The sequence below is a fragment of the Callorhinus ursinus genome, unplaced genomic scaffold (genome assembly GCF_003265705.2).
Source record: "Callorhinus ursinus isolate GAN/ISIS: 27379988/994484 unplaced genomic scaffold, GSC_fseal_2.0 scaffold25, whole genome shotgun sequence".
NCBI lineage: Eukaryota > Metazoa > Chordata > Mammalia > Carnivora > Otariidae > Callorhinus > Callorhinus ursinus.
Window position 1 is genome coordinate 27,796,125 of NW_027397087.1, and position 25,698 is coordinate 27,821,822.

A 25,698-nucleotide genomic window follows, 5' to 3' on the forward strand; every position below is an offset into this window, starting at 1 on the left:
CAAATACAGTCCCTGTTCCCATGAATGCCACGTTCTAGTTACTCAGATTATTAATTTCGTCTCATTCTAAGTGTCTGTAAATTTGTGAGAGAAGAGGAACAGGGAATTACAGAACAAGAAGGAATTCATGGCATCTCTCAAGTTTTTCTATGTCTGATAAGTGTAGAAGAGGGAATGAAGCAACTAGTATAATCCTAGCACCTCTCCAGTCCTCATGGTAAACACGTGTTTCCCCGGGCTTTGCCTTAACACTGTTTGCATCATTAACTGATCCTTTAGGGGAGTTGTGCTTAGTCATGCAATTGTGACTGTAGTAGGGCAGAGTGAGCCTTCAATAATCATTTGCATAAAAATCTAATTATAACATTTCCCTGACTGTTGTGTGAGGCGCTGGTCCCAGGACATAGACCCCAGGAGTAAAGGAGTCTGTGTACAAATGAGGTTGAAGCTACTTATTCACGATCAATATTAGCATCTTAAAGGGTCCAGAATGTTCTGCATTAGAGAAACTCTTTAATGTTGTTTAAAGCAGGCTTTCCCACATTTATACTGAGAATCTTTTTTTTTTTTTGCATGTAACACCCCTGACTTCCTAGTTTGCTGGAAGACTGCTTTGAGAGGAATGCAGAGAGATTTCTGGAGCTTTTGTCTTTGCCCTGCATAGAACAAGGTAGCTTATCATTTCTCATCTCTGAAGGCCTTGGGCTTTGCATTGATGCCTTGAGCTTGTGCTTTGTTGAGTTTGTTTTGTTTGGTTTGTTTTGTTTTAAGATTTTATTTACTTGACAGAGAGAGAGAGAGAAGTTGAGTTTCTTTTGACCCCAGCACCCAGCCTCTAGAGGGGAAGACAGCAGGGAGGAGGCCATGAAAACAGAATGGGGCATTTCCTTTTGGAGTCAAATACCTTCTGACAGCAGAGCTGGACTCTATAAACATTGAGCTGTACTTAGACTGAAAACTTCTCATGGTTTCAGAAAAAAGCAGGACAAATCCTTGGCAAGTGGTAGGTGTTGTAGGACGTGGGGAGAATTTTGTTTTCAAAATTTCTCTTTACTCTTTGTCTTTTCCTGTCTGTATTTTAGGGCTCCTGAAGAACTATTTGGTTTATTTGCTTCTTGGATTTTGGTTTGAGGAATTAGTAATAATATGTGTCCAATGTTAGTGCTAACTTCAAGCTCAAAGTAATACAGTTGACTTATGAACAACACTGGGGTTAAAGTTGACACCCCCGCCCCCAGTCAAAACTCTGCATGTGACTTTTGACTCCTCCCAAATTTAAGCACTGATGTAGCCTACTGTTGACATGAACAGTCAGTACATAGTTTGTATGTTATATGTATTATCTACTATGCCCTTAAGTAAGCTAGAGAAATGAAAATCATAAGAGCAAATACACTTAGAGTTCTGTACAATATCAAAAAAAAAAATCCACATATAAGTGGACCCATATAGTTCAAACCCATGTTGTTCAAGGGTCAACTGTATACCTTTCTCATCTTCAGCTAAATTTAGATTTTCTCTGCTTTGCTTGGTGTTATGTTACAAAACACTTTTGTTAACTTTGGAGAGTAAAAATCTCTGAAATGTGTTCATATTGGCCCTTCTCCTGATTTTTGGGCTCATGCAGATGGTATTAGGGCAAAGCTTGTGTGTGTTGTTATACTATGCCCTGTCTTTTTTTTTTTTTTTTTTAAGATTGATTTATTTATTTGTGAGAGAGAGCGTGCGCACACGCATGAGCAGGAGGGCCAAGGGAGAAGGAGAGAGAATCCCAAGCAGACTCTAAGCTGAGCATGGAGCCTGACGTGGGGCTCGATCTCAGGACCCTAAGATCTCGACCTGAGCCAAAACCAAGAGTTGGACGTTCAACCAGCTGAGCCATCCAGGCACCCCACTATACCCTTTTTTTTAATTTTATTTTATTATGTTATGTTAATCACCATACATTACATCATTAGTTTTTGATGTAATGTTCCATGGTTCATTCATTGTTTGCGTATAACACCCAGCGCTCCATTCAGTACCCTGTCTTTTAATGAACTGTTAGGGCAGAGGTGTTCTTAGCTGCTTCGGATATGTACCACATAGTGAGATTTCTGCCACAAGCCTTGTGAAGGCCCTTTACGGCTAGAAACCTTCTTGCCTCCTCAGAGCCCCCTTCACCTTGGCCCCACACTGCTGTGTGGGTTATGCTGAGTGAAATGTGGAAAACAAGTGTTCATAAAACCCTCACAGTGAAAAAATACCTTATATGGTCTCAGTCAGATTACTTAATATGAGTTTTGTTTCTTCAGTGCTGTTAAGATGATAATCAGTAGTGGATGTACCATTTTGGGGGCACTTTGCTCTAGGCACTGAGTGAAGAACTTTATGTATTCTCATTTTTTTAAAGATTTTATTTGACAGAGAGAGAGCACAAGTGGTAGGGGGGCGGGCAGAGGGAGAAGCAGACTCCCCACTGAGCAGGCAGCCCGACGCGGGGCTCGATCCCAGGACCCTGGGATCGTGGCCTGAGCCAAAGGCAGACGCTTAACTGACTGAGCCACCCAGGCGCCCCTACACGTTCTCATTTCATTTCTGTGTCTGAAATATCGAAGTATTACTATATCTGCTCTGGTGATGAGTGACCAGGGACTCTGAGAGGTGTGTTGAAGCTTTTTGGAGCAAGGAGCACGTGGTCCAGGATACAAAAGCACTTAAGTCCAGTCACAATGTCCTGCTTGTGGTGACAAGGCAGTAGCTTTTGCTGCCTTTTGGTCACATCTACCTGTGCCTCTCTCAAAATACTCAGAAAAGGTACGATATGGGAGGTGCCAAATGATATATCAGATGATGATTCAAAGAAGTCTATTTTAAGGTGGAGGTCCTTAAATAATATTCTTCTGGTACCTTTAAATTAAGTTTCTATTTGATTGGAAGGGTCTTATGTATGTTAAAAATAAGCACCATGTCATAGGTAGATACATATTCTGTTCCAGAGTTCTTTTAGGAACCTTGCTGTGATCAGGCAATGAGTAATGAGTTTCTACCATGGGCTGTTCGCATCAGTGCTCCCACCAAGTCTGATTCTTGAGTACTGCTAATTGCTTTAGGTAGACTGTCTTCTTTCATCCTCACAACAGCTCTTGTGCTGGGCACTGTTACAGAGGAGGAAACTGAGGCACAGAGAGCTTAAGGCACATCAAGGCCAAATGACRAGTCAGTGACAGATGCAGGATCCTTCCCTACCTGTAACCACTGTGCTCCCCTAAATGACAAGTCAGTGACAGATSCAGGATCCTTCCCTACCTGTAACCACTGTGCTCCCCWAAATGCAATATTTTGTCTCAAATCCTGATGTGTCTCAGCCTCAGATGTAGACTTGTCTGGCTCCCCATTCCCCTGCCCCCAACTATCCATTTGGAAAGAGGCCTTTGGACTGAGGAGGAGTGAGAAGAAAAAGGCCAGTGGACGGCCTTGGGTGGCCTGTGCGTTTGTCTGAGTTATGCCCTGGAGACACAGATCCTTGGTTAAGGCTCATGATTACTCATTTCTGTAAGTGGGTAGTGGTTCTTGTCCTTTTGCCTACTTCCTAGGGACATTGTTTTTGGGGGAGAGGGAGCCTCCAGGAGATGGAGAAGGATTAATTAGATTTGTACTTTACATCCAACACACCTGTAAAGGGATTTGTATGTCTACAAGGGATTATAGCTTTTTAACCAGGTTTATAATTACGGTATTAGGAGGATTCGTGCATTATATGGAACTTCTCAGCCTTTAAAAATAGGGCAATGAGAAGAATAAATTTGTTTGCTGGAGATAAATTGAACATAATGGTCCCATTATGGGAAAACATCAGTGTATTTTATAGTCTAAATAGAAAAAAAAGGCTTTTCATTGATAAACATAATCCAATAAAAATAAATCAGTGAAGTGGTTAAAACATTATAGTGGAGGATATTTTAACCATAGAAATGGCCCATCTGCACAAGTATGTCCCATTTGTTTTTATTCTTATTCAAATAGTCTTTTCATCGGTTCTCTTATTAGTCAGGAATGAATGTACCTGTCTCTTGAAAGAGTTTTGCCTTTGTTGTACTAGCTTTGAGTCTCTTGCTTCAGTTTCTTCAGCTGTAGGTCATAAATGTATACATGACATTGTATGTGATAAATCTTCATTCTTGTGATTACAGGGTTTACTGATCTATTTTCAAGTGGGATGGGATGATTGAAAAGATGGAAAATAAAAAGCAGTGCTGTATTATGTGGTACTCGTTTGGTCACAAGTATCCAACTAAATTGAGCTGCTTACCTTCAAAAAGGGGGGGCATTTATAATAAGGATACAGGTGTGTCTTAGGAACCCAAATGCAAAGACGGGGTGGCTCTGGGGAATGAACAGGAGCTGGAGATGAGGAAGGGAACTCTAGTAAGTGTTCATTACAAGCACGTCTGTGATATAAATGTCACTAGCTGGAGAGGAAAACTGACAAAAAGCAAGTAGAAATCTGTGTAGTGTAACACTTACCACTTGAGCATGGGATTTAAATACGGCTCCCTTGTATTCTTTGGAAAAATCATGCTCATTATCAGAAATTCAAACAGTATTAGAAGTGAAAATCCTCTGAAATGTCAATAATCAGGGGTAATTATAACTATTTTGATAAACATCCTTCTAGATAGGTCTTAGGACATCTGGGAACATGCACATACAAATAGAATCACAGTGCGCATGGTCGTTTACCTATTTTATTCACGTGGATATCTTTTCATATCAATAAATACAGACCTACCTGTATCATTATTTCCAGTGTCTGTATGGTTTATTTCACATGTCTCCTGTTTGTGAATCTTGAGGACATTGACTTGTTTTCCCTCATAATTACTAATAATGCTGTGTTTGTCCACCTTTCTGCATATACAGTTAGTTAACTACTTTTGAGTAAATCCATAGAGGTAGCAATGCTGGATCAAAGACTGTCATTTTACATGTGGACAAAATAAAATAAGTGGTGGTTTACATCATGAGCTACGTCTGTAACATTGGCTGTTACCAGTCTTTGACATCTTTATCAGTCTGACAGGTTAAAAAAACCCTCAGTTTTCTGAAGTTGTATTTTTTCATTGTTAGTGTAGTTGATTATCTTTTCACATGTTTATTGCTATTATAATTCTTTTCATGGAAAGTTTATTGGCTTTGTCCATTTTGAGGGGAGTATTTTCTTACTGCTTAATTTTTTGCTTAATAAGGATAGCAACCTTTATGTGTATGCTGTGTAAATATTTTACCTAGTTTCTTATTTCACCCTTGGATGGAAATATCACCTTTTGTTCTTTGCCTTTAGTTTTGACTTAATTTTGCCATTCATAAATTTAAGGTTTTTTTTTCATAAATTGGAGATTTTATTAAGGTAGCCAGCCAAATGTCTCAGTCCTTTATAGTTTCAGTTTTTGATGCCAGGTTTATTTTTATTTATTTTTTAAAGATTTTATTTTTAAGCAATCTCTACAGCCAATGTGGGGCTCGAACTCACACCCCCGAGGTCAAGAATCGTGCGCTTTACCAACTGAGGCAGCCAGGCGCCCCTGATGTCATGTTTAGAAAGGCCTTTTCTGTCTGTATATTATAAAATTATTAGTATATTCTTCTCGTACTCCTCTGATTCTATTTGGAGTTTATTTTTTCCTCGGTAGAGATCTAGACTTTTCTTTCCCTCCTCAATAGCTAACCAGTACCATTTATGAACCAGTCTCCCACACCTACCGAGATACAGTTCCTTATATACTTAGTGTATTTCATATGAATACTTGGTTCTGTATCTGGGTGTTCTGTTTCATTGATTCACATGCATGTTGTCCCTCAGATACCTGTTTGTTAACTGTGGCTGAAGACATTTGGATTTTTGCAGTTAATGGTGGTGCTTCTCTGCTTCAAATTGGGTTTCCAGGGACTGAGGTGCTAACTGGTCAGTTGTGAATGGCTCAGAGAACTGGGAATGGATGGGATCAGTTGAAGCAAGAAGGGGCCACTTCAAGGACACATTAGAGAAATTACGTAGGAATAGGGTGAACGAGACAAGAAGAGCTCATATAAGCTAATTTTAAAAAGGACTAAGAGTGCCTGATCTCTGTTTTAAACCCTGGGGGTGGGGGCAAGTGGGTGAGGAAATGTATATATGGGGTCTTTGTTTAAATTCAAAACCATTAAGTACTTCTACCACAGGGAAGGGGAAAAAGTGTGTTTTTACCTCTTTGCCAACAGTAACATAATTTTGGTCTTTGAAATAACTGTCTTGGGACCTCAGTTCCCTGTTGGTAAAGAGAATTCCCAGCCCATGTGTTGTAGAGGAAATTCATTGTTTCCTGAGTTACTTCCTTTCAAATGCTTAGTGTGGGGGGGAAATGACCAATGTATAGATTGAGATTTTTTTTCCTCCAAAAACTGACATCTCTAACATAACTTGATTCCGATGATTTTTATTAGTTTTAGGTATTGATGTTGGAAGGCTTCTCAGATGCTTTAGGATATCTTCAAGGAAATCAACTCTTTACATAAACTGAGAATTCAGGTGAGTCCTTGAAAAAAAAAATCTTATCATTAGCCACTCCCCTGCATTGATAAAAACATAAGTGTTGAAACATTGTCACTTACACTGTCTCATCTGACATTTTCTGAGGCAGGCATGTCGCTGCCGGTCTTGCTACTTGCATTGATGTAGTTGGGTGGGGTGAAGATAGGGACCTGCAAGATGGGATGAGGAGCTGTGTTTAGCCTTCCTGCTTGAATTCTCATTTATTCACACCCGTGGGCTTTATAAACATTTTATTTTTCGAGTATGGGATAAGGAATTAATGTAGAAAATTCTAGTAGTCTTTGCACCGTGAAACTGCTTGATGGTTCTTGGAGCCCTCCAGGGATGGCACACAGTTGCTCTAACATGAGCTAAACTTTGGGTATAGGTTATGGCTTTCTCCGTTTGATAGTCCTGGGTGGGGCTGCATGATCCCAAGTAGCGTGTGTGAGGTACCCTCGGCAGGGACAAAGGTGATCTTCTGCAGGTCCTCGGTATGCCTGGATCGACCTTTGACAGGTTAAGAAGGGGTGGTTTATGCCCCTACACTCAAAAACCATATAGTGACACGCCAGGCTTACCGGTTCTGTTCCTGACCAGCTGCACAACTAGGGACAGGTTGATCTTTACTGGTTTTCATATACTCATCTATAAAACAACGGCTGGCCCAGCCCAGCCGGCTTCTCCCCCCACCCCGTTCCTCCCCACTGCGCGTGTTCTCTCTCTCTCTCTCTGACAAATAGATAAAATCTTAAAAAATTAATAAACTCGACAGTGTTTTAAGTTGTTGGATAAAAGGGTACAGAATCCTCCCTTCCCACCATTGTGGGCAGCCTCTGGCCAGGTGGTATCTGACAGATAAATGTGTACCTGAAATGTGGGACACTGAGAGCTAGGGATGTGGTGGCCCGGGTGCCTGACTCCAGGGAGACCAGTGCAAAGATCGTGTGTGAGGAGGGTGGGGCTGGGTGGGGGTGAAGGGTATGGCCAAGAGTTCTGAGCTGTGGGATCACATGTATATGGAACGGGGAAGAGGAGGGGAGCTGTCCTGCCCAGGACCCATTTGGTTGTGCGTGTTGCCCTTTGAGGACCTCCAGGGGGCACCAGGAGGTCCCGTTTGACGAAAGGGCCCAGGCACACTGGGCAGGAAGCACAGCAGACCCAAGCTTTTCCCAGGATTTCAGATCTGAAAGCAGTGTGCCAAGTGCATTCTTTTGCCATGGGTCCATACCGAGTGGAAGACTCTACTTTCCATTTACTTCTCCATGGGACGTAGGGGTGTGTATAGGGGGCAGCAGGGGTGGAGGACTGAATGAGTAGCACAAGAGGATAATGTGGGGAAGGAGCAACAGTTACGCCTCTTTCAGGACGCCTACACAATCCCGGCTGCTTTGGAAAGTTCTGTGAAATTATACTGTGGCCTACACTGGTTGGAACACAGCGGTTCAGTCCTTTGGAATTCCTGCCCCAGGGATTTCTGACTTGCCTTTCACATTCCTATTTTCTGGAAACTTAAATGAAATTTGACAGACTTACCTTGTATTCCCTCCTGTCAACCCAACTCTCTTAGTTTGCTGCCTGATTTGTATGGTTCAGTTGGGTTGCTTCCTGGGGATATTTATTTCACTGCCCCTTTTCCGGGAAAAACTAGATCAAACAACAGCAACAGAAACACTTGTCTGAAACGTGTAAGAATATGAGAAATTACCTGAAATCTTGACACTTCGGCGAGTGTCTAAAGTCGTGACTAAATGCTAGCAGGAGCTTTTATTTTGACATAAACCAGAGAGAGGAGAATTGCTTTAAGGGACCTGGGCCTGGCTGAGTCTGAATACAACTTAATGAATGAAAAACAAAATCAATCAATTGTGTTCTGAGTATTTCAGAAGGCCGGGCACTGCTGGGTGAGATCTTGTAGGGATGAACAATTAAGAATTGGAGACCGCCATGTTTCCCAGGAAAAAAGTGTGCTTTTAAAGGGTTGTGTGCATGAGAGAGAAGAGAGAGACTGGTAAAATGTAGATGGTGAGGGACACATGATAAATGACTTGTTTAGCATTGTACTTAATGACTCGTGATGTATTCCGGATTTAAGAAAAAAAATTGTAATATTCTGAACTTATCTCCATTTTCCCTGCAGGCTTGTAAGAAAAATATTTAAAAACTGATTTTAAATGAAAAACATTGTTTTTGGCTCTCTGGGAATTTTGAATTCCCAGGGCTGTTTTCGGAGAGGGTCTTGAATCTATAAAACTCAAAGCAGGATCTACATAGCTCTTTGTCGCTCTGTATCAGTCCCTTAAAAGCTATGACATCAGTGAAGGTGCGTTCCTGTGCTTATTTTTCTTCATTAAAAATGTAATCTCTTATGCACTTTTGTCTTCCTGCCATCCTCCATTAGCTGGATTCTTTGGATTCCTCTGCTTGTTGGCTGTAGGCGCTGCCACTTGCTCACCCCTCTGTGGGCTCCCTGAGTGGCTGGGAGTTCTAATTAGCATCATCCTAATTAGCAGCACATCCTTGATCAGGGTTCCCGGACATGTGCTAGGCTCCTCACTCTGCTCTATGTGCTTCGTAAATGTTACAGAACAACAATGATTTCCAGATTGTTTTTCATAATTAAACCTAAGAATACATGGGTATAATAGAATGTGCTGTTTCCTTACACTTTTGGCTAATTATGCACATCAGTTAATTTCTTCCAAAGTTAGGCAGCCATGTGGAGAGCTCAAGATTTGAGGCTTTTCTCAGAATAGATTGGATTTCATGGATTTAAGCGCTCTGTAATATTTGTGTCTGCATTTAAAGAGTCTCCTATAGAGCACAAACCTTTAAAAATCCTGAATTTTAGCTGTGAAGTTCCATATTCTGAAGACCTAATATGATCATCAAAGCTGTTCTGTTTGCCACAAATCAAAAGTGGACAGCTTTCCAAAACCATTAAATGACTAGTTTACTTGCAGAGTTTAAACATGACTTTAAAATAGAAGTAAGCACACTGTAAGGGCCAGCTGCAGTGGTAAAGGTTGAGAAAAACCCTACTGCTATGATCTAAGCAATAGTCTTAGAGAGGATCTTTCATTTAAAATAATGTAAGTCAAAGTAATACATGCAAATGGTTAAAAATAGAAAATCCTGCAGAACAGCTTAGAATGAAAAGCAACAAAGGTTTTTTTTTTACCCCACTTCTTCCTTCACTTAGTCTTCCCTTTCAGAAGCAACCATCTTTTTTTTTCTTGTAGATCATTTTCACTTTTGTGACTTCCACATGGATAAATATTATGCTTGCAGCACCAGTTCTCACGTTATCAGTTTTAAGAGCTGTTTATGGTGTCTTGTTGTGATTACTGATGAGCTCACCCTGACCATCCCTGTCTCCCTTCCTCCCTGCAACTGATTCACGTTTTCAGTCCTATAGCTGCTTCCTCCCTGTACCTCAGCGGCCTTCTCCATTCTTGTTCTGTCTCCTATATAGGCCGTTTCTTGTTTACCACCCCGCCCCCCATCCACATCTCCATTTGGGGCAGCTGTACCTTCGATTTTCCTCAGCGAGGATGCAAGGGAGAGAAAGCATGCAAGAGGGAGAGGCAGAGACCCCCACGGAGTGGGTTACCCAACGGGGAGCTCAATCCTACCACCCTGACATCATGACCTGAGTCAAAACCAAGAGTCGGAGGCCTAGTCACCCAGGCGCCCCTGTACATTTGATTTTCTAGTGCTCAGAGTTGGTAATATTGTTGTTAGTGAGGGCTTCTGTGATTTTACCTGTGACTCGATTCTGCATGTGAAATCCAAAAAAGCAGCATTTACTGTGTTGTGATCAAGGTAGCATCCATTCCTGTCACAGCCCAGTGTGTGGTGAGATTATAGTTTCTTCCCCTCTGGGCCTGATGGCCCCACACCTCCGTGGAGCATGTTTGAACCGATTCTCCCTTTTACGTGACACCAGCCGTCTTAGGCTCGGCCTCGGGTCTGCCCAGCCTCTCAGTCTTCCCATCCTTCCTGGAAACCCGCTTTGTGTTTGGAGGTCTTACTCCCACAGCCCCCTGCCCTCCACCTTCCTCCAGAGCCATTTAATCTCAAGGTATGCTGCCTGCCTCTAAGCAAGTGCTCACGGCCAGGAAAAGCTTACCACTACTACTGTTGGAATAATAGCTTCAGGCTCTGGTGTCTTTGAAGGGCCAATAACCTGGTGTTTAAAATTAGCCATCATTTATTGAGGACCTGATATGTTAGGCATCTAGGTATTTGAAGCCTGGTGTCTGTTAAAATCCTCACACCAGCCCTGTGGGACAGAAGCATTGTCACTGCTTCCGTGAAGAAATTGAGATCTGGATCAGAGACTCCTCCAAGGCCTCCGCGGGCAAGTGCTTCTTAGATCCTGGGGTGAGCTGGGGGCATAGGTGTGGGTTCATAGGTGAGAAAAGATTTGTCCCTCTCTGGAACATCTCGCACCCTTTCCTCAACACACCAGACCTCCCCTCCCTCCCCGCCCCTCCCGAGATGATTGCTGCCCTTCTAAGGAAAATCAGCTCTGCTTAATTCCAGCCCCATCCTTGCTGTGGGTATACTCTGGGGCCAAGAACTCGTTATACAGAATTCTGTGACTGGAAATGGGGCTGTGGTGGTCCTTACCTACTCCGTGTTCCCTTTGTGAATTTGAAGTGAGAAATGGGGCTTCATATATCCTCAGCCCTGCTGGGAAGTGGGGAAGAGGTGCTTTGACCCTTTGAGTTGGTTGTCTGCTTTATGGGCAGATAGCCCATGGTTGAGCGGGTGGAGTTACTCTAGGGCCCTCTGTTAAGTCGTGGTGGCTTTAATGTCTACTGCCTAAGTGCAAGTAGTGCTTACTTACCAAACAGACTGACCCATTCAGTTTATGGTCTGAAGTAAGCAGAGAATGAAAGGGAAATCTTTAGAGCAGCACCTAGTTGACTTATGGAAGAGATAGCTGGCCTTAGTGAGGTCCAATCTTTTTTTTTTTTTTAAGATTTTATTTATTTGCTAGAGAGAGAGAGAGCACAGGCGAGAGAGAGAGAGAGTGAGCAAGAGCACAAGCAGGGGGAGCTGCGGGCAGAGGGAGAAGCAGGCTCCCCGCTGAGCAAGGAGCCCGATGCGGGACTTGATCCCAGGACCCTGGGATCATGACCTGAGCTGAAGGCAGCCGCCCAACCGACTGAGCCACCCAGGCGTCCCCGAGGTCCAATCTTAATGCATAGATCGGGGTCAACATTTACCTTGTGTGTGGTTACCAAGGTATTGGTATATATTTTATATTATACCAAGGCAGTGGTTACCAAGAATAATTTCCTACATTAAAATACAGTAGTGATAAGCAGTCCAAGGTTACCCTACTAAGAACTTGGAACAATCTAACTCTGTGTTGGCTATTTGTAATTTTATATTTATTGATTATAAGGGTAGGATAGGGTGCTAATCAAGTAGGGTTATAATCTGTATGAGACATTTTTGGTTCCATTATACAAAGATCACTAATCTTCAGTCATACAGGTCCCTTGACACTTGTGTAAAAGTGATTGGGGCTGGGGGGTGGGCACCTGTGTGGCTCAGTCTGTTAAGCATCTGACTTTGGCTCAGGTCATGATCCCAGGTCCTGGAATCGAGCCCCGCATCAGGGCTCCCTGCTCAGCAGGGAGTCTGCTTCTTCTCCCTCCTCCCCCCCCTGGCCACCCCCCCCGGCCCCCCCCCCCCCCCCCCCTCCTGCTCTCTTGCCCCATTTCTCAGATGAGTAAATAAAAAATCTTTTTAACAAACGTTATTTAGGCGCACCTGGGTGGCTCAGTCGGTTAAGCGTCTGCCTTCAGCTCAGATCATGATTCCAGGGTCCTGGGATCGAGCCCCGCATCGGGCTCCCTGCTCGGCCGGGAGCCTGCTTCTTCCTCTCCCTCTGCCCCCCTGCCTCCCCACTTGTGATCTCTCTCTCTCTCTGTGTCAAATAAATAAAGTCTTTTAAAAATTAGAGGACCAAATCTATTTGGACAGTTTAAATCTTGATCAAAACTTTCTCCCATGGTCAGAATGTAGCCTCTAGAAGAGTGGGTCAGAACCCAACCCTTCAAAGAGCAAGAGAAGGGAATAAGGTTTCAGATGCTTTTTTTTTTTTTAATTATCTGATGCTGAATATTCCCCAAATTAGTTACGTATTCTTCCATTCATTTACCTCTAAGTAGTGAAAAATGACTCCATCTTCCCTGTAGGAGAACTTTTGGCTCTGGGCATTGGGGTCAAGCAGGATGCTCAATTCATTTTGCCGGCTCTTTGGAAAGTTTGATGCAGGCCCGGGGCGTGAGCTGTGTGAAAGCGAGTCCCTTGTCTCCTCTGTTGGCCACTGGTCTCAGGAGTGTGGATTTAGAGGAAGCATATTCAGTGCTCTGAACTAGGAAGGACAGAAGTACAAATCGGCCCTGGAGCATCTATGATGATGTGGGCCTTGTTTGTTTGGCCTGCACGTTTCATGGATGCAGAGGCATCTGACAGATAAGCAGAAGGAGATAAGTTCAGAGGAAGGAGATATTTCTAAGGGGGTAGAGGTGGTTTCCAAGAGAAAATAGCATTTATTTCTGGGTTAATTGGTTTAAGTTTTGCTACTTCTCGCAGAACAGACTATGAGCCACAGTGGGTTAAACAAGATAGAAATTGATGTTTTCTCACCTATAATGAAGTTTTGAGGTGGGGCTGGCAGGGACTTGGACTCCTTGAGGGTGAGTAAAATTTCACATCTTTCTTGTGGGTAAATGTGGTTTTTTTTCTCTTTTTCCAGGGTATGAAGAGTGAGGGTAAAATTTTAAAATCAGTGCTGGAAGCAAAAATCCCTTATAGACAAAATTGCTCCTCAATGTCCCTTGGGAAGACGTCACATGAGGAGCTGGTGTTCTCTCCTAGTCAGTCCAACAGAGTGAGCTTTTCTCCCTCTGCAAGAGCTTGTGCTGCTAAGTAGCTGGCGCCTGTGTTTAAGGGCCATATAGTTGTAAACTATAGAATGACTTCTGGGATCCAGATAGGACCCCAAGAGAAACTTCCTTCCCTGGGCTTGCTCAGTTGCTGAAAATTCTTGTGTCCCTCCCATGGTCTTTCTGGGGCTTGCTTGCTCACTGAGCAGCGTGGGAGTGGAATTGCCTGCCAGATCGATTATTCATACCTTTTCTCATCAAAGTTTTCAAACACATTTAAAAGTGAAGAGAATTTTATAGTCAACTATGGGTCCACCACCCGGGTTCAACAGGGATTAACCTTAGTTTTGTTTCGTCTGTACCCTTCTGTCTTCCCACTCATGATTTTGAAGCACATCTTGGCTGTTCTATTTTTTTCTTCTATTAGTATTTCAGTATATGTCCTTTAAAGATAGGACTTATACCATATCCCAATAAAATAAATAAATAAATTACCAGTATTTCCTTAATATCATTAAATATCAAATTAATGTTTGAGTTTCCTGTTGTCCTACGTACTTTTTTTGTTTCTTTGAATCAGAATCCAAATAAGGCTTATACATGGCAATTGACAGATATGTCTCTAATCTCCTTTTAATCTGTCCTGGCCACTCCATCTCTCCCTTCCCTGCTCCCCCCCCCCCCCCCCGCACCTGGCCCCCTGTGATTTGTTTGTTGAAGAAACTGGGTTGTTTGTCCTTTAGAGCCGAGAATCTCAAATGGGAATGATCTCCCTCCCCCACCTGGGGATATTTGACAATGTTGGGAGATATTTTTAGTTGTCATAATGTCGGGAAGGGGGTGATTACTGGCATCTAGTGGGTAGAGGCTGAAGATGCTGCTAAAATCCTACAGTACACAGGGCAGCCCCCCTGCCCCCAGCAAAGAATTATCTGACCTAAAATGTTGATAGTCCTGAGGTTGAGAAACTCTACTATAGAATTTCCCATAGTATGAATTTTAATTATTTCTTCTCCCTGGTGCCATTTAACTTCTCTGTTCCTTGTGTTTTCTATGATGTGTTAAAGCTTGAGTTCTGGTCAGATTCAGATCTGGATGTTTTTTCTTTTTAGTCAAGGCTACATCATATGCAGGCAGCATGTTTTCATTAAATACATAGTCACTGGTGGTCTCTCTTTTTGTGATATTATTGGTCATTGATCATTGCCTATATCCTTTCATTTAATAGTGATTGCAAAATAGTGATCCCCAGGCCTGTCATTCCTTCCTTCCTTGTATACGAGAAGAATTACATAAAGACAAGTTTGATGTCAGTTACTTGTTTACCTTGAGGTTCATGTAGGAAAGGATAAACGCTTGATATTTTCCCTATCTTTTCAAAACAATGAGTTCCCTGGTGGCATTCTCTAACAGTGATCACTGAAGTTTTTATTTTTTGTTTTTCTTTTTTCAGTGTAAATATAATTGATGCATTTCAAATTAATCTTCTTACTGATATTCACATTGTCCCATGTTTGGCCAGTAGCAACTAATTCAAGTTGACTCCCAAGACCTTTTGACAAGAACTTTTTTGGATTCTTCCTGGTGTGATACAATGTCACAGGGGTCTCTTACCTATTTCTTACTCCAGATTTAGACCTACTACTTCTCCAAGCAACCCTGATTCCTTTGAGTATTTAGAAAGTACAGTGTGAAAAGTAGGAATGTTTTTTGTCATTGGATTCATCATTGCTTCTGGATCTTTTCAGTAGACCAAACTAGGGAATATGTACATATATATGTATATATGTGTGTTTGTGTTTGTGTGTAATATATAAGGACAAAACCAATTATTAGTGCATACAGATACTTCTAAGTAAAATTCAGGTATACAGGGTTTTACTTCATCAATTTTATATCTGTGATCCTTCCTCCACATACCATAGTTTTTCATTTGCTTTATTTCATGCTGCATACACAACAGACTTAGTCATCAAGATGTTTGCAATTGTTCTTATCTGTGTGATTGTGTCACCAACTGTATATATAGTTAGGTTCATCGTTTGATTTTATTTTTGGTTTTTAGAGATTCCCCTTTTCAATTGAATTTTGTGCAATATTGTCATGATTTCCAAGTCTCATCTATAACGTGAGGCATATTCAGAGGTATTTGGTTTTACCTGTGTCGCCTCGCCATCCTGTTTCCTCCTTCCTCATATGTAGCATTTGAAAAAAATACAGTTTATCCTTGCACAGGATTTTTTTTTGAACTTTTTAAAAAAATTTTATTACGTTAGTCACCATACATTATATCATTAGTTTTTGATGTAGTGTTCCATGATTCATTGCTTGTGCATAACACCCAGTGCTCCACGCAGAACGTGCCCTCCTTAGTACCCATCACCGGGCTAACCCATCCCCCACCCCCCTCCCCTCTAGAACCCTCAGTTTGCTTCTCGGAGTTCATAGTCTGTCATGGTTCGTCCTCCCCTCCAGTTTCCGCCCCTTCATTTTTCCCTTCCTACTATCTTCTTCTTCTTCTTCTTTTTTTTTTTTTTTAACACATAATGTATTATTTGTTTCAGGGGTACAGGTCTGTGATTCATCAGTCTTACACAATTCACAGCGCTCACCATAGTACATACCCTCCCCAGTGTCCATCACCCAGCCACCCCATCCCTCCCACCCACCTCCACTCCAGCAACCCTCAGTTTGTTTCCTGAGATTGTCTCTTATGGTTTGTCTCCCTCTCTGGTTTCATCTTGTTTCATTTTTTCCTCCCTTCTCTTATGCTCCTCTGTCTTGTTTCTTAAATTTCCTCATATCAATGAGATCATATACTTGTCTTTCTTGGATTGACTTATTTCGCTTAGCATAATACCCTCTAGTTCCATCCATGTCATTCGTTGCAAATGGCAAGATTTGGTGTTTTTTTTTTTTGATGGCTGCATAATATTTCATTGTGTATACATACCACATCTTCTTTATCCATTCATCTGTCGATGGACATCTTGGCTCTTTCCGTAGTTTGGCTATTGTGGACATTGCTGCTATAAACATCGGGGTGCACATGCCCCTTTGGATCACTACATTTGTATCTTTGGGGAAAAATACCCAGTAGTGCAATTGCTGGGTCGTAGGGTAGCTCTATTTTCAACTTTTTGAGGAACCTGCATACTATTTTCCAGAGTGGCTGCACCAGCTTGCATTCCCACCAACAGCGTCGGCGGGTTCCCCTTTCTCCGCATCCCCGCCAACATCTGTCGTTTCCTGACTTGTTAATTTTAGCCATTCTGACTGGCGTGAGGCAGTGTATCATTATCCTTGCACAGTTTTTTGATACCAGCAAATATGTGTGTGCTTTCATATCTACATATCCCTCTCTTTTCCAGTATACAATAGTGTACTGTACACATTTTGATCTACCTGGCTTTTTTCACTTTATCCTGGCTTTTGTCCATGGTGGCGCACAGAGAAAATCCACATTCCTTTGCACAGCTGCATAGCCCACCATTGTGTGGGTTTGCTTTAACTTACTCAGCCTGCCCTCTTGGTGGACGTGATGTTTTTCATCTTTTACTTACTAGGAATAGTGCTGTATGGAATAGCCTTGGGCACTCTTAAAATCATTTGTCTTTTCCAACTTTATGAAAGTTAAAAGTATATATATAATGTGACTCTTTTTATGAGGAAAAAGAGGGGTGTCTGCAAGCTGTTGGGATGAACTGAGCTTCGGGACGGGAAAGGGAAATTAGACTAGGGAAAAATGGAGACGAGCTTTTGGGTGGAGTAGATGTTCTGCCTTCAAGTAAAAGAAAATCAGGCTTAGGAAGGTTGGTGGAGTGTAGGTTTCCATGAACTGCATTGCCAGGCCAAGGACTTTCAATCTCCTACTTCAGGGTAGGAGTTGGCAACCTTTTCCCCACAAAGGACCCAGATTGTAAATATTTAAAGCTACCATCACTGTTGGGACTACTGAAGTCTGCTGTTGGAGTACAAAAAGCAGCCACAGAAAATTCCATAAATAAATGAGTGGGGCTGTGTTCCAAGCAAACTAGATTTATGGGCCCTGAAATTTGGATTGCATGAAGTTACCATGTATTATGAAATAGAATTCTTAATTTTTTCCCCAACCACTTAAAAAGGTAAAAATCATTCTTAGTTTATTCGTCAAAGTTTGCCAACCTCTGCTCTGGGCATTTGGAAGCCATAGAAAGTTCCTGGGCCCAAGGAGGCCCTGCTCAAAAGGATTATCAAGAGCAGATTGATGGATTGAAGAGGGCTCAGTCAGAGGGAAAGGGCCCAGGCTGTTCAGGAGGCTGTTGATGATCTCAACATGGATGTAATTGGAAGGTGTCTGTGGGAGTGGATTTCTTTTTTTTTATTACGTGAGATTAGAGAATTATTGAGAAGCGATGCCTCATTATATTGTTTGATAGGGAATTTGCATTTATTTATAAAATTGATACTTTCTAATCTCCCATTGGTTATATACAAAGAGAGCACCAAACTCACCATCGTGGTGAGGGTTTGGGGTGGAGTCCTCTCATTCCTGCCCCTATTTCCCACCCTCACCCCGTTGAGAAACCCAAGATTGAGCCCATTCACCAACGAGCCTTTTGTGTCAGCTGTCTTGTATCTCTCCTTTCCTGTGACATTTACATCTAACTATTGAGAAAATGGTATTTTGTTTGTGAGAGGAAAATCAAAGGTGATATAAATGAAAAAATGCATTTTCATATAATGGAAATTATTAGAGCAACTCTTAAAATGTCACTGCAGACTAATGCAGACAAGAAGGAGCTGAATATATTAGAAAGTAGGTCAAGTTATCTCATGTTTATGAATGAGGTGAATTAGAGTGCAGGTTTAGGTTTATAAAATTGTGTGATACTATGGTTTATATGAATTACCCTAGCCCAAATGATATTATAACAAAATATAATTAAAATAAATTGAGTTTGTTTCTTTATCCTGTGTGGCTAAGTATTTTATACCTAATATTTTATGAATTTAATAAACTAGCAAAAGTGAAGAGCTTCTTGTTATTGCTCACATTTCCTGTACTAGACACAGAATCGACTCTAGGGAGTTGAAGCTGAAGTAGATTGAGTCCAGGGGATGAATGCTTCCAGAATCCTTGGAAGGTGTGGAGGAGGAACTGGCTCTAGGTTAAGCCTCTAGGATACCCCCCACCCCCAGAACCATCTTCTCCTACCAGAATCAGGAAAACTGCCGTGGCTGCTTGCTGCTGTGGGAAGCTATTGAATTAGAAACCCACTCTGTGAGCTCTAGCTTCTGTACTGTGCCTCCTCTGCCAAGATACTTTGCTTTTTGTGGATACCCTTATACTCTGCCTTTTTTGCCCCATGACTCCATTCCAAATCAAGGTTCCCCGTGAGCCCATCTCATTGGTGGGGAGTCTGTCCTCTTGGGCTCCATAGCAGCAAAGGAGTCTGGGCAATATATCCAGCCTCTGCCTGCTACAAATGAGCCAATCCCCTGTGTTTGCCTCAGGTTTCATTTTCAGGAATTGCTGCTTCAGATATGCATGCTACCACAGGTAGGTATTTGAAGGACAGAGTATCAGAATCTCCCCGCCTTGGATACAGAGGGTACATTTTGATAGACTTGCATAGTGATAATAGTAACAGGTGTAACAAGTAGCACACCAGTGCTACTCGTTAATTTGTATTCGTTAACAGTGTTACTGATGACATAAAGAATTTGGTAAGGAAACATTTGCCATTTTGGAAAGATCCTTTTCCCCAAAAGTTGGAAAAAAATAAAAAGTTGGAATTAGTGTCATACTAGGAAAGGAACACCTGTGGATGAACAGTTAAAAAGTTCAGTGATGATGGAATCCAGGCCTAGAGAACATACTGTCTCCACAGAGGATAGTAGGTCAAAATATTGTCCTGCTCATCCCTGACTTGAGCATTCGTGGCACTAAGCCAAGTGCAAGGTCAGTGGTTAGGCTTTTGTTCACCATAGCATTGCCGCCTGACTTCCTCGCTGTTGGATTCTTCGATGACTGTTTAAGTGGGTACCCCCTTTTCCATCTGGTTAGGAGCAGTCATGCACAAGTGAGGAACTAGATATGGTCATTGATTCTGAAATTGGGCAGACGTGGGTTCAAGTCTGAATTCCACCACCGACTAGATTTATAGATATTAGCGACATTTGCTTTTCTGTCCCTGTGTTTTCTGTTTGGAATGGAGTTAGTGGTAGTGTTCAGCACAGGCCTGGCACATGGCCGGTGATCCATGCTGGGCTGCGGCTCTGTGTGGAGACACCGCCATCAGTGATTGGACTGCCCTCTGCCACCTTCTCATCTGCTGATGCATTTTCCATGTCGTTAGGCTACTTCGGTGTCTGCACAGCTGTTAACTTTCTCATCCTTGGCCATGGGTCCCTTGGATGTTGCTTCTCTTCTGTGTTTTGTGTGTGTGTGTGTGTGTGTGTGTGTGTGTGTGTTCGTGGTCCTTCTCCTGCCCTTCGAGCACCCTTGGATTTCTCTCAAGACTCTCTCTCCTCCAGGGGAAAGATCTTTCTTAATGCTTAATAGGCATCAGAACCATCGTGCGGTCACAGAAGTCATGGTACGTTTTTGTCGTTCAGACATCTAGAGCTCCTCCTGAGACTTGAAAGGCTAATGGCCCGGTGGCCCATCTGCGTGGCCCTCCTCCTTAATGAGATTACTGATGCCATTTCACTGATGGTTTTCCACTAAAGTGATCTTAATTCCATTGCCTTTGCGTGTTTTTTCCTTGGCTCCATCTCTCCTTTGACTCTCCTTTGACTTCCCCGCAGTACCTAATGTAAGTGGGTGGCAGTAGTTGGGAGCATCTGGGCCTCTATCCTTCAGCAAGCCTCCAGAATGGCCATCTATTAGTGGAGTTTTAGGAAAACCTAAAATAATGTAAGGAGCAAAATAATAAAAAAATAATGAAAGGAGCAAAAATATCCTCCCACACCATTGTGTGCCAAGTGAGTTTCTACAAGTGTTTCTCATTTGATTTTTACCTATACTTTGGTCTTCGTCCCTTTGGGTTTATTTGACCCCTTTGTGGCACTGACCTGACTCCCTCTGGGCCCTGCACACACGTGTGTGCATCTGTGCCTCCCTGTCCCCGGGTGGACCCGCTATCCCCCTCTTTCTGAGTTCACTGTCAGCACTCCATTGGCAGCGGGCCTCACACAGTATGTAAAGTGGAATCACATCCTGCTGTGACATGTGACAGCAAGAACCACTCTCTGAACGGCTGTGAGCAAGTATGTCTTTTTTCTTCCTCTTTAACCTCAAAGACCTTGATCTTGAGCTGCTAATAATTTTGTGCAAACCCTGTCTGACATTTTTGTTAAGCCCTTGCCCAGGACTTGAGTGACCTGTTTAATACTTCTGTATGTATGAAGATTGGTGTTTGTGTTAAAAATTAGGTTGTGCTGTCCTCCCCCCGCCCCCCCCATCTAACCAACTCATCCAATAAGCATTTATTGAAGATCTACAAAGTACCAGGCATTCTGCTGGATGTTGGGGGCATTGTTGCCAGCAAGGTGGAGATGGAAAATACTGAAAATAGTTGGTACAGAGGGTTTAAGAGAGTCGAAAGTAGATCTTGTAATATCTAGCAAGGGGTATAGACTTTTTCCTAAGAAGAGTCAGAATCCTTTAAATGGTTAAAGCTGAGTAGGATCTAGTCTGATATCTTTAGGAAGGCCAGTGAGTGAGATGTGGAGTATATATTCAAGGGCAGTACGAGTAGGAGTGGGGAGCCCAGTGGGAAGCTGTTGCAGTAATTTGGTAGGAAGGATGGTATTCTGCGGCAGAAGAAAAGGACAGACCGAGAGATTGTGAGGAGGTGGTGGTCAGGACTTGGTGATTATCCGATGTGGGAGTGCAGGAGAGGCTCATGTCAAGGATGACTCTCTCTGCTCTGGCCTTGGCAACTGGGCGGTTGTTGGTTCTCTTGAGATCAGGCACACAGGAAGGGGAGCAAGTTTGGGAGGGGTGGTAGCATGGGGAGAAGTGATGAGTTTATTTTTGAGTCAGATGAAATTGATAGGCTCGTGAAAGGGCTTGAAGATATGATGTAGACTTGGATAAGGAGCACAGGGGACAGATCTGTAGATTAGGTGGATGCAAGTCCCGAGAGCAGATGACATCCACCAGGCAAGGGTGTACAGAAGAGGGAGTAGGAGAGAACTCACGGGCCATGAGGTTTAAGCAAGGAAGAGAGCCTGTGGAGGAGACTGAGCAGGAGTGGGTCAGACAGATTGGGAGCATCTGCTAGAGTGGCCCCTGGTGTCCAGGGTGGTGCACAGAGGTAAGGACTGGAGTGGGAATGCCTGAACACCCTTGGCAGTGCTCATCGGAAGCCAGATGAGGACTACAGTGAGTAATTAGAGGTCTGTCCATGTAGAGAACTCTTGCAGGAACGGTGGCTGTGTGGGAGAGGCTGGGGCAGCGCAGCTAGCCTGCAGGGCTTGTGGGTGTGTGCTGCGGGTATGTGGCTTGAGGGGTGGATGAAGAGTTAAAGAAGAATGCCCCTGTGTGCTTCATTCTTGCCATGCTTACTGCTCTGTTACACACCTTTTTTTTTTTTAATACTTGGAAAACTCTCTGAATCCCAAACACAGAAATGCTGGAAGTACAGCACAAAGAATGGTTTCTTGAAGCATCCAATTATAAGTTGCTAGCCTAATGCACAATCACCTCCAAGTACTTGTCCTGTGAAAGGACATCCTCAAACCTAGCCACAGTGCAATCATGAAAATTGCTACCATGTAATCCTCAGGCGCCCTTCACTTTTGCCAAATGTCCCTTGCAAGTCCTTTATAGAAGGACGATCACGTTCAGAATCATTTGTTGCGGTTACTTGTCTCATGTCTTTTGTCTTCATTAGTCGGGACAGTCCGTGAGTCTGGCCTTGACTTTCAGGACCTAGATCCTTTTGAAGATGGAAGGCCAGTTATTTTGTAGTATATCCCTCCGTTTGGGTTGTATCTTGACTCACGATTAAATTCATGTTTTGCCTCTCTGGCAAGAATATCACAGCCGTGATGCTGCGTCGTTTCTGCATACTGTCAGGTGGCGTGCAATCTAGATGTGTCTTATGATTGATGAGGATCACATCATCCCATGATTCAGGTGTTGTTGGCCAGCTTTTGCCTCCAAAGAGGTACCCCCTTCCCCCCATTCTAAGGAGGTACTTTGGAACTAACTAGGTAGCCTTCTCATTTCTCCTCAGACTTTCATTTTATTTATTCATTGATTTTTATTGGTACAGACTCCTGTTTTCATATTGCATTCATTAAGCTATGTCTGTTACTATCATTTCGGTGTTTAAATTATTCTTTATTTGGCCAGTGGGAACCCTTTCAAACTGGTTGCTGTGTCCTTTTGCCACCTCCCCATCATTCTTCGGGCAATTCTTGACTTTATAAGATGTGCCATGTTTATCTTAAAACTTGCTTTTGCTCATCCCTACAATCAGTCCTTTCTCAGTGGAGCCCTAGTAGTTTTTATTAGAGAAAGGTATTTTGAAGCCAAGATCTGGGCCCCAAGTGTGCTCCTTGATATTAGGATATCCTCAGTCCCAGGCCTTCTCAGTGGGCAGAGCTAGGGAATATATTAGATTCTTGTTATTCAGTCATTATGTTCTACAGGGTCTCAGGGACAAACACGGAGCCATTGCTTTTAGGGGAAATACAGGGCCAGGTGCTTGCCAGTCTCTGGTCACAACATTACCTTGTTTTATGTGTGTCTCTATTTAAAGATACCATATATAATATATATTGGTGATTCACTAACATTGAACTCAATGGCCACCAGCACTTAGGCCTGCATGAAGCTTATCTAACATACTCATTTTCTCCATGAGGCACAACTCAGCCTCCCTGGGCTTAGGAACACTAGACAGTGTTCCACTGTGCTTGGGCCATTTTAAACAGCTAAATCATCAACAAAACTGCAGAAAATCGTGATACTAAATAAACTGCAAAAAGGACGCTTGTTAGGCTGACAGCTGAAACAGAAAGGCGGAACGTCCTCTTGTTGGATCTCAGCTGGAACGTATACACTAGATAACTCTGTTTTTGTCACTTTGCTTGTGTCCACAAATAACCAGGAGAGTGCTGTTGGGGTTACAAATAAATTTTAGCAGGTAGGTGAATTTGCAAATACAGAATCTGCAAATAATGGGGACTTACTGTGTGCCTGTCTTTGCACGCACAGCTATGTCTGTGTCTTTCTCCATGTGTCTCTTCATCTGTCTGTCTTGAAAACCATGAGTTCACACCAATACTTGAAATTCCAGTGTAACACCGTGGGCTCCCGTGTAGTTTTTCTCTGTTCTGGACCACTGTGGCATACCCCCCCCACCCCGCCCACCTCTTGGCTGGCACCTACCTTACTCTTTCCCACATAATGACTTTAAAGCTGATTTCTTCTGGACGGGAAAGCTGGGGGCAAGAAGGGAAATGGATATAATTATATCTTATTATCCCATTTATATTCTCTATGCCAATTTAAGGTAGGCTGATATTAAAATATTTATGAAGCCTCCTTTTCATCTCATAAGCAGAAATAATGCAAGTAACATCAGATTTGGGGAAAAACAATTTTAGAGCTGATGAGTGGTGCAAGAACTGAAAACTGACTTTATAAATGGACTTAGGGCTACGCCATGCCCTCTGGTGAAGAGAAACCCCTCCTGCTGTTCTGGGCTCAGGTGTGAATGGTAGGGGTTGCAAGTAGTTCCAAAGCCTCAGGAGTATGTCCTGCCTGAGAGACCCATTCTCTCAAGATCCTTGGAGGGATCTGGCTCCCTCGAGATCGTGAGTCCCTGGAGGGTAGGGACCGCATGTGAGTTAGTCATTCCTGTGTCACTAAAGCCTGGCTACGAAGTGACTGGTGTACATTGGTGACATTATTTGACTACAGCCCACTGAGCGGTTGCGCAGTCTTTGAAGGCCTTTCCTTGTCGTAGAATGTTCTTGATTCTTTCCCTTAAGTTTCTCTGGAAGCTCGCGTCCCTCCTCCCTGTGGGAGCCTTCCAGGCTCTCACTAACCAGGGGGATCATTCTCGAAAGAGTGTCTGAAGGCTTGGGAGAGTTTTTGTAACCTAGTGCCTGAGCATCAGCTTTGGAGTTGAACAAAGTTGCTTTGGATTTCCAGCTCTACCACTTACTGGCTGCATGGTCAGGAGCAAGTGGTGGACCTTATCCCAATCAGTTTAATAAACTGTGAGGTGGAAATGAGCAATAATGTCTGCCTCCCATGATTTTGGGAGGATTAGCTGAGGTAGTGTTTTGAAAGGACTTGGCACTGTAGCCGTACTTAGTCAATGTTAGCCAAGATGGTGGTGGTGGATCATTAGTGATTTGGCACTGGGTATGTCATCATCTTTTTTGGATTGTGGGCCCTTGCCCCAACTTGGTGATGAACTCCTAATTGGGGTAGAGATCTGGTCTCCCATTTAGTGTATATATCTAACCACCTACCCTGGGTGTCCACCTACCCCCTCCAATCTAACGTGGTGGTGTGCGCCTGGTAGGTAGTAGCCTTTGCTTGGTCATTGAATGGACAATCCTCCCTCATGCTCACACCTCTCTGTCTGACCTAGTCTTGCTAGTAGAGCAATTTGCTTCCCTTTTGTCAGAGTGCGGGGAGATGCTGATTATTTTTTCCAACCTTTCTTCTTCTTTTCTTTTCTTTTTTTTTTTGATTAAGAATCAATATTAAGAATCTGTATGATGTGGTTGATGTCATGGTCTGTGACTGCTAAGAAGTGTTCTTTTCTGGGCTTTCTCCTGAACACAAGCACTGTCCTTGGTCCCTGTTGGACTTCTGAGGCTCTCTTCAGATGAAGAAGTGGCTGCACAATTACTGTCTGTTTTTACCCTCGAGAATAATGGCAACAAATGCCAAGAAGTTCTTTACCGGGTCAGCAGTGTGTTGTGTTTTATCTTCCAGCCCAGGGTCTGTATGGCAAGGAGTTGGAGCAACTGGATTGGGTTTTATACAACTGTGGCAGCCTGAGATGTAGTGGGTAATGAATCTGCCTGCTCCTGAGACTTTTCCCCCCCCTCCTTTCCCCCAGAAAAGCACTTTGTTAAAAATAAGTATGCTCTTTGAAACGTCTTCTCACTCTTTGGGACTGACTTATGCACTTAATAGGTGGTATCTACTGGGTGGATTTTATCAGTATCTGTTCTGTCATGCTGGGATGATTTTTATATTATGTAGAAATGTCG

General features: G+C 42.9%; 1 protein-coding gene across 11 annotated transcripts in view; it reads left to right on the top strand.

The window, feature by feature from the left end:
* The window catches only part of TLN2 (talin 2), a 435,837-nt gene that overhangs the window by 165,210 nt on the left and 244,929 nt on the right, over nt 1-25,698 (top strand). For 9 of the 11 annotated variants that reach the window (XM_073877134.1, XM_073877133.1, XM_073877132.1 and 6 more), the window contains one exon: nt 6,463-6,547. The exons of 1 other annotated variant lie outside the window; for it this stretch is intronic. The gene's annotated coding sequence lies outside the window, so the exon portion shown is untranslated. Of the gene's footprint in view, nt 1-596; nt 671-6,462; nt 6,548-25,698 lie in introns of all 11 variants that reach the window. One more of the 11 variants, XM_073877137.1, reaches the window with a different exon arrangement.